Raw genomic sequence first — 7,110 nt, forward strand, 5'->3', positions numbered from 1 at the left:
CTGTCATTTAGGTTTTTAAGGTGAGAAAATAATAGCATACTTGTGTGCCAGCTGGAAAAAATGATGAGGCAGGAAAAAGAGTAGAAAATTGCTGGGAAAATGTCCTTGAGCAAATGAGGGGAAATAGGATCTAATGCAGGAGTCAGGAATTGGCTTTAGATACCAATGTGAAAAATTCAAAAGGAAAGAAAGCAAAACACATAGGTGAAGGTGCTATTAGGGGAAGAAGGCTTCTAAGAGACGGTGCGAAAGTAAATAACACCAGGAAAGTACCGTGTGATTGCCAGGCGTTAGGAGATCTCTTGAGGTTTGTGATCATGACTCTAAAAGTAAGACTGTCAAGTGAATAGGTGAAGATGTGGTATATGTATACACAATGGAATACTATTCATCCATAAAAGATGAAATTTTGCCATTTGCAACAACAAGGATTGACCTGGAGCATATTGTACTTAGTGAAATGTCAGAGATAGATAAATACTATTTGTTACCACTTACAAGTGGAACTTAAAAAATAAAATGAATGAATATGACAAAATAGAAACAGATTCATAGATACAGAGAACAAACTAGTGGTTACTAAAAGGGAAGCAGGGAAAGGCAAGATAGAAATAGAGGATTAAGAGGTACAAAGTACTATTTACGAAATAAGCTGTAAGGCTATATTATACAGCATGGGGACTAGCCAGTATTTCATAATAACTTTAAATGCAGTACAATCTATAAAAGTATTTCATCCCTATGCAGTACACCTGAAACTGATATAATTTTGTAAATCAACTATACTTCAGTTTAAAAATAAGTAAAATAAAAGTAAGACAGTGTGATCATGTGTCTTCCTCTAGTTTCATTCACCTTCAGAGCTGTAGGTGGGGACTAGGCAGAGCTGGATTTAACCAAGATTGTGATTTTGGCACGTGAGTACAAGATCTAGAAAGCCAGAGGGAGGCAAGGAAGTCATCATGATCACTGGCCATGAAACTTAAGCAGAAGGAAGAGAAGTGAGCACACAGGAGTGTAAAGGATATTAAAAGGAAGGTAAGATAAATGACTGGAAGGTACCAGTGGAGCTGGGAGAACATGGGCGCAGGATACAGGACTGGAAAGAGAGGGAATGGTACTCACTGCATGGGACGCATGGGACTGAGAACATAGAGAAACCACAGCTGCGGTAACAGGTTGCTGAAGGAATGAGTGACCAAGCCAGGGTTTGATAACTCTGTGACAACAAATCAGCACCATCTGGATGAGGCCATAAATACACCCGTTCCTAGAAATGATCTGGAAAATAAACAGAGCTTGATGATACAGCAAGACCAGTGAATTGTCACCGGTTAAGAGGTGGAAGTTCCTGTAATGAGACAAAAGCCAACAGTGACATTGAGGGAAAACATCCATAGACATGACTATTAGGATGCACTAATGTTCACAGTCAGGCAAAGCTTTCATGACAGTTAAGAACCTTGACACTGTATTGAAAGAGTCTTCACATTAAAAGAGCAAATACTGAAGATTCAATTTGCTACATTTGTACCCTTGCTCATTAGCAACCATTTTAAATAGCAGCCCCATAGATAAATGCTATAATGTTTGCAAATTTATATAACAATAAATGTAGCATCTCCTCTAGATCAAAAGCATCTTCCTACTAATCAGAGGTCTACTTGATTTTTTAATAAAAATTTCCCACCTTGAGTTATATCTAAACCATATCTAAACCTATTTTATGTGTATCTTTTCTTCACTAGTGATTCTCAGCCTCTCGGTTGAAATACAGACCTAGAAAGAATTTCTGTTCCTTAATTCTTAATTTTTTATACAACAGTAGTCATGGCACCCCACTCCAGTACTCTTGCCTGGAAAATCCCATGGGTGGAGGAGCCTGGTAGGCTGCAGTCCATGGGGCCGCTAAGAGTCAGACACAACTGAGCGACTTCACTTTCACTTTTCACTTTCATGCATTGGAGAAGGAAATGGCAACCCACTCCAGTATTCTTGCCTGGAGAATCCCAGGGATGGGGGAGCCTGGTGGGCTGCCGTCTATGGGGTCGCACAGAGTCAGACATGTCTGAAGTGACTTAGCAGCAGTCCATTTTTAGTGATCACAGAGATTATTACTTAAGTAGTCCCCTTGGTTAACAGCACAAGGTCATTAATATTTAGTATATAATTTCTTATGATTGATATATTTTAAAACTTCAAATATTTACTTTTTTTGAAAATACTCCTATGGATGTGAATTATTTCTTAGACAGTTTTCAGCCACACTTTAGTATAAGATGGATTGTGCCATGAATTACTTGGAACACACATGAGAATAAGTCCTTGCCTTTGATGGGAATGAAGTTGTTTGTACCCAGCTGACCCCTCCCCCTCACCATCTTCATGTTTCTTCCGGGGAATGAATTCCCATTTTTCAATTGCACTGTTGAGACAAGAGATGTTAAGTATCCTATTAATGTTGAAGGATGGATGGTTGAATATTTCAGTTACTTACGTGTTACTTGGTAACTTTAGGTTGACCCACTGGATCTGGTGTCCCAAAGAAGACTTCGGTTTCCCTGACCCTTTGGGCCTAGGACAGGTTGAGTCTTTGAATTTATGACTTTCCGGGGTTAGAACAATAGAGGTTCTTTAGAAGGTTAACACTCTTCTCTTCTTTATTACCTTCCCCTACCCTAGTTTCAGTTTCTCATCTTTCACTTCTGTTTTCTCTCTGTGCTCTCTCAGCCTCCCTGCAAGTTTCTATGTAAGAGCCGGGTGTTTGAACAACATGAAGGTGGTCTACCCAACAAGTTGTTAGTGTGACTTAGAGCTCTGCTATCAACAGAATGTTGTAAGGAAAGACACTAGTCAATACAGTTCTGTGCTTCAGTGGTTTCCTAACTGACCAGGCAATAATTTAAACTGTAATCGCCTGATTTCATCACTACTCAACATCCCTTGAAAGCAGTACTCAGGTGAATTTCTTTTTGCACTGGCTATCTTAAACTGTTAAACAGCTTGTGAGGTCTGGCATTATGCACATAAAATATTCTTGTTTTCAGTTTCAAGGTTTCAAGATGAATTTCTCTGTTTCCTGAGTTTCTGATTCAAAGTATATGAGGAAAATGGAATCTTATGTATAAAATGACTCTGCAAAAGTTTTGTCATATCAAGAACAATTAAATTTTTATGTTAGTCCAAATTAATTTTCAACTCAAGAAACAGAATGTATGAAAGATATCACCGATGTGTTTTGAGAATGGAATAGCATATATAGTAGTAATATCAATTTAGATATACATCTAAAAACACAATTAAACATTAGAAGTCTACCAGCTCTTTGAAGATTTATTTTGTTGTAGAAGCTTTAAATTTTTAATTTCTTTTGTTAGTTAAATGTAAGCAATTATAATAATCATATTCCTTAGGGGAAATGTGGAAAATAAAATAAAATGAAGGTTAAGGGGATAATATTGTTGTTTAGTTCTAACTAATCAATGCTGTTCATTTGGAAGAAGAATAATGTCCAATCTATTAGGTAGTTTCTATATTGAAAAGGTTATAAGTCTTTCTATATTAAAAAGATTAAAACAACGCCTTCAATGGAGATTTTTGCCTTCAAATTTTCTCATCAACCTGAATCTGATCTTTTATGTTTCTTACAATCTGTCTTTGATTAGAAGAGGAAGAATTCTGTCAAAAAACTCCTCATTTACCTGAGGTGCCCAAATATCTGTGGGCTTCCTCTAACACTAACACTGAAAGAATAAAATGTGCAGAACCTACAAACATTCAGAGAGACCTAACTAAACCTCTTTCCAAGTTTCCTCAATACCCATTAAAGCCTGAGGCCAACTAAGGCCTCACACGAATGTCAGAAGACCTAACTGCCCAGGGAATGATCATTCCCTGTACCAGCCCCTGCCACACAACTATCTTGCCAGTTCAGAAACCTAATGAGTAGGGATGAGGATTAGTCCAGGGTTTGAGAGCTATTAACAATGTAGTTATTTACCATTTCCTAGTTTTTCTAAACCCAACACCCTTTTATCACAAGTTCCATTAGACACAAAATGGTTCACTGTTGTGGACTTTGACTCCTTTTCAGCATCCCTATAGGACTTCCCTGGTGGCTCAGACAGTGAAGTATCTGCCTGCAATGCGGGAGACCCGGGTTCAATCCCTGGGTTGGGAAGATCCTTTGGAGAAGGCAATGGCAGCCCACTCCAGTACTCTTGCCTGGAAAATTCCGTGGATGGAGGAGCCTGGTAGGCTACAGTCCATGAGGTCGCAAAGAGTCGGAAATGACTGAGCGACTTCACTTTCACTTTCTATAGGCCTTAATAGCCAACATCTATTTGCCTTTACTTGCAAAGATCAACAATACAACTAGACAGTCATGCCTCAAGGGTTCATCTTAAACACTTCTTGTTTCTCCCAAGAGCTCCACCAAGATGTAAATACCTTCCAGTTCCCCAGGAAATGGACCCTTCTGCAGTAGGTAGATGACCCCTTGTGGTGCTTAGTTACCAAAGAGGCATCCATAAAGGACTCTATGTACTGCAATCCATCTATTCCATATTGCAACAGTTAGCTGAAAAACGACATAAAGCCTCTAAGGAAAAATTGCAGTTATTTTTAGATGTGACCTAGGGCATAATCTGAAAGCTGAAGGAATCTAGATATCTCCAAAAATAATTCAACTAATCTGAGAACTCCCTAGGCCCTCAACTAAGCAACAGCTCTGTGGATTCCAAGGCCTAACTAACTGGTTATTGCACAGTTTGTGTTACTAATTTTCTCTGCCGCTTCCCCACTCTAAGAACTTACTAAAATTTCAGTCCCTGAACCCCTTACTTGGGAGGATAAACATGCATAGGCCTTTATAAGACTAAAAGAAATATCTACCCGAAGGCTACTCAACTATTCAAAGCCTTTCACTTTAGTTCAGTTCACTTCAGTCACTCCATCGTGTCCAACTCTTTGCGACCCCATGAATCACAGAATGCCAGGCCTCCCTGTCCATCACCAACTCCCAGAATTTACTCAGACCCATGTCCACTGAGTCAGTGATGCCATCCAACCATCTCATCCTCTGTTGTCCCCTTCTTCTCCCGCCTTCAATCTTTCCTAGCATCAGGGTCTTTTCCAAAGAGTCAGTTCTTCACATCAGGTGGCCAAAGTATTGGAGTTTCAGCTTCAGCATCAGTCCTTCCAATGAACACTTAGGACTGAATTCCTTTAGGATGGACTGGCTGGATCTTCTTGCAGTCCAAGGGACTCTCAAGAGTCTTCTCCAACACCACAGTTCAAAAGCATCAATTCTTTGGCATTCAGCTTTCTTTATACTCCAACTCTAACATCCATACATGACTACTGGAAAAACCATAGCCTTGACTAATATTAGTTGGCAATTTGATCTCTGGCTACTCTCCCTTTCCAAAACCAGCTTGAACATCTGGAAGTTCATGGTTCACATACTGTTGAAGCCTGGCTTGGAGAATTTTGAACAAACTAGCGTGTGATGAGTGCAACTGTGTGGTAGTTTGAGCATTCTTTGGCATTGCCTTTCTTTGGGATTGAAATGAAAACTGACCTTTTCCAGTCCTATGGCCACTGCTAAGTTCTCCAAACTTGCTGGCATATTGAGTGTGGCACTTTCACAGCATCACCTTTTAGGATTTGAAATAGCTCAACTGGAATGCCATCACCTCCTAGCTTTGTACATAGTGATGCTTCCTAAGAACCACTTGACTTCGCATTCCATGATGTCTGGCTCTAAGTGAGTGATCATACCATCATGATTATCTGGGTCATGAAGATCTTTTTTGTACAGTTCTTCTGTGTATTTTTGCCACCTCTTCTAAATATCTTATGCTTCTGTTAGGTCCATACCATTTCTGTGCTTTATTGAGCCCATCTTTGCATGAAATGTTCCCTTGGTATCTCTAATTTTCTTGAGGAGATCTCTAGTCTTTCCCATTCTACTGTTTTCCTCTATTTTTTGCACTGATCACTGAGAAAGGTTTTCTTATCTCTCCTTGCTATTCTATGAAACTCTGCATTCAAATGGGTATACCTTTCCTTTTCCCCTTTGCTTTTTGCTTCTCTTTTCACAGCTATTTGTAAGTCCTCCTCAGACAGCCATTTTGCTTTTTTGCATTTCTTTTTCTTGGGGATGGTCTTGATCCCTGTCTCCTGTACAATGTCACGAACCTCTGTCCATAGTTCATCAGGCATTCTATCAGATCTAATCCCTTGAATCTATTTCTCACTTCCACTGTATAATCATAAGGGATTTCATTTAGGTCTACCTGAATGGTTTATTGGTTTTCCCTATTTTCTTGAATTTAAGTCTGAATTTGGCAATAAGGAGTTCATGATCTGAGCCACAGTCAGCTCCTGGTCTTGTTTTTGCTGACTGTATACAGCTTCTCCATCTTTGGCTGCAAAGAATATAATCAATCTGATTTCAGTGTTGACCATCTCGTGATGTCCATGTGTACAGTCTTCTCTTGTGTTGTTGGAAGAGGGTGTTCGCTATGACCAGCACATTCTCTCAGCAAAACTCTATTAGCCTTCACCCTGCTTCATTCTGTACTCCAAGGCCAAATTTGCCTGTTACTCCAGGTGTTTCTTGACTTCCTACTTTTGCATTCCAGTCCCCTATAATGAAAAGGACATCTTTTGGGGGTGTTAGTTCTAGGAGGTCTTGTAGGTCTTCATAGAACTGTTCAACTTCAGCTTCTTCAGCATTACTGGTTGGAGCATAGACTTGGATTACCATGATATTGAATGATTTGCCTTGGAATCGAACAGAGATCATTCTGTCATTTTTGAGATTGCATTCAAGTACTGCATTTCAAACTCTTCTGTTGACTCTGATGGCTATTCCATTTCTTCTAAGGGATTCTTGCCCACAGTAGTAGATATAATGGTCATCTGAGTTAAATTCACTCATTGCAGTCCATTTTAGTTTGCTGATTCCTAAAATGTCGACATTCACTCTTGCCATCTCCTGCTTGACCAGGTCCAATTTGCCTTGATTCATGGACCTAACCTTCCAGGTTCCTATGCAGTATTGCTCTTTACAGAATCCGACTTTACTTCTATCACCAGTCACAT

This window comes from Bubalus kerabau, chromosome 2 (genome assembly GCF_029407905.1).
Source record: "Bubalus kerabau isolate K-KA32 ecotype Philippines breed swamp buffalo chromosome 2, PCC_UOA_SB_1v2, whole genome shotgun sequence".
Classification (NCBI taxonomy): domain Eukaryota; kingdom Metazoa; phylum Chordata; class Mammalia; order Artiodactyla; family Bovidae; genus Bubalus; species Bubalus kerabau.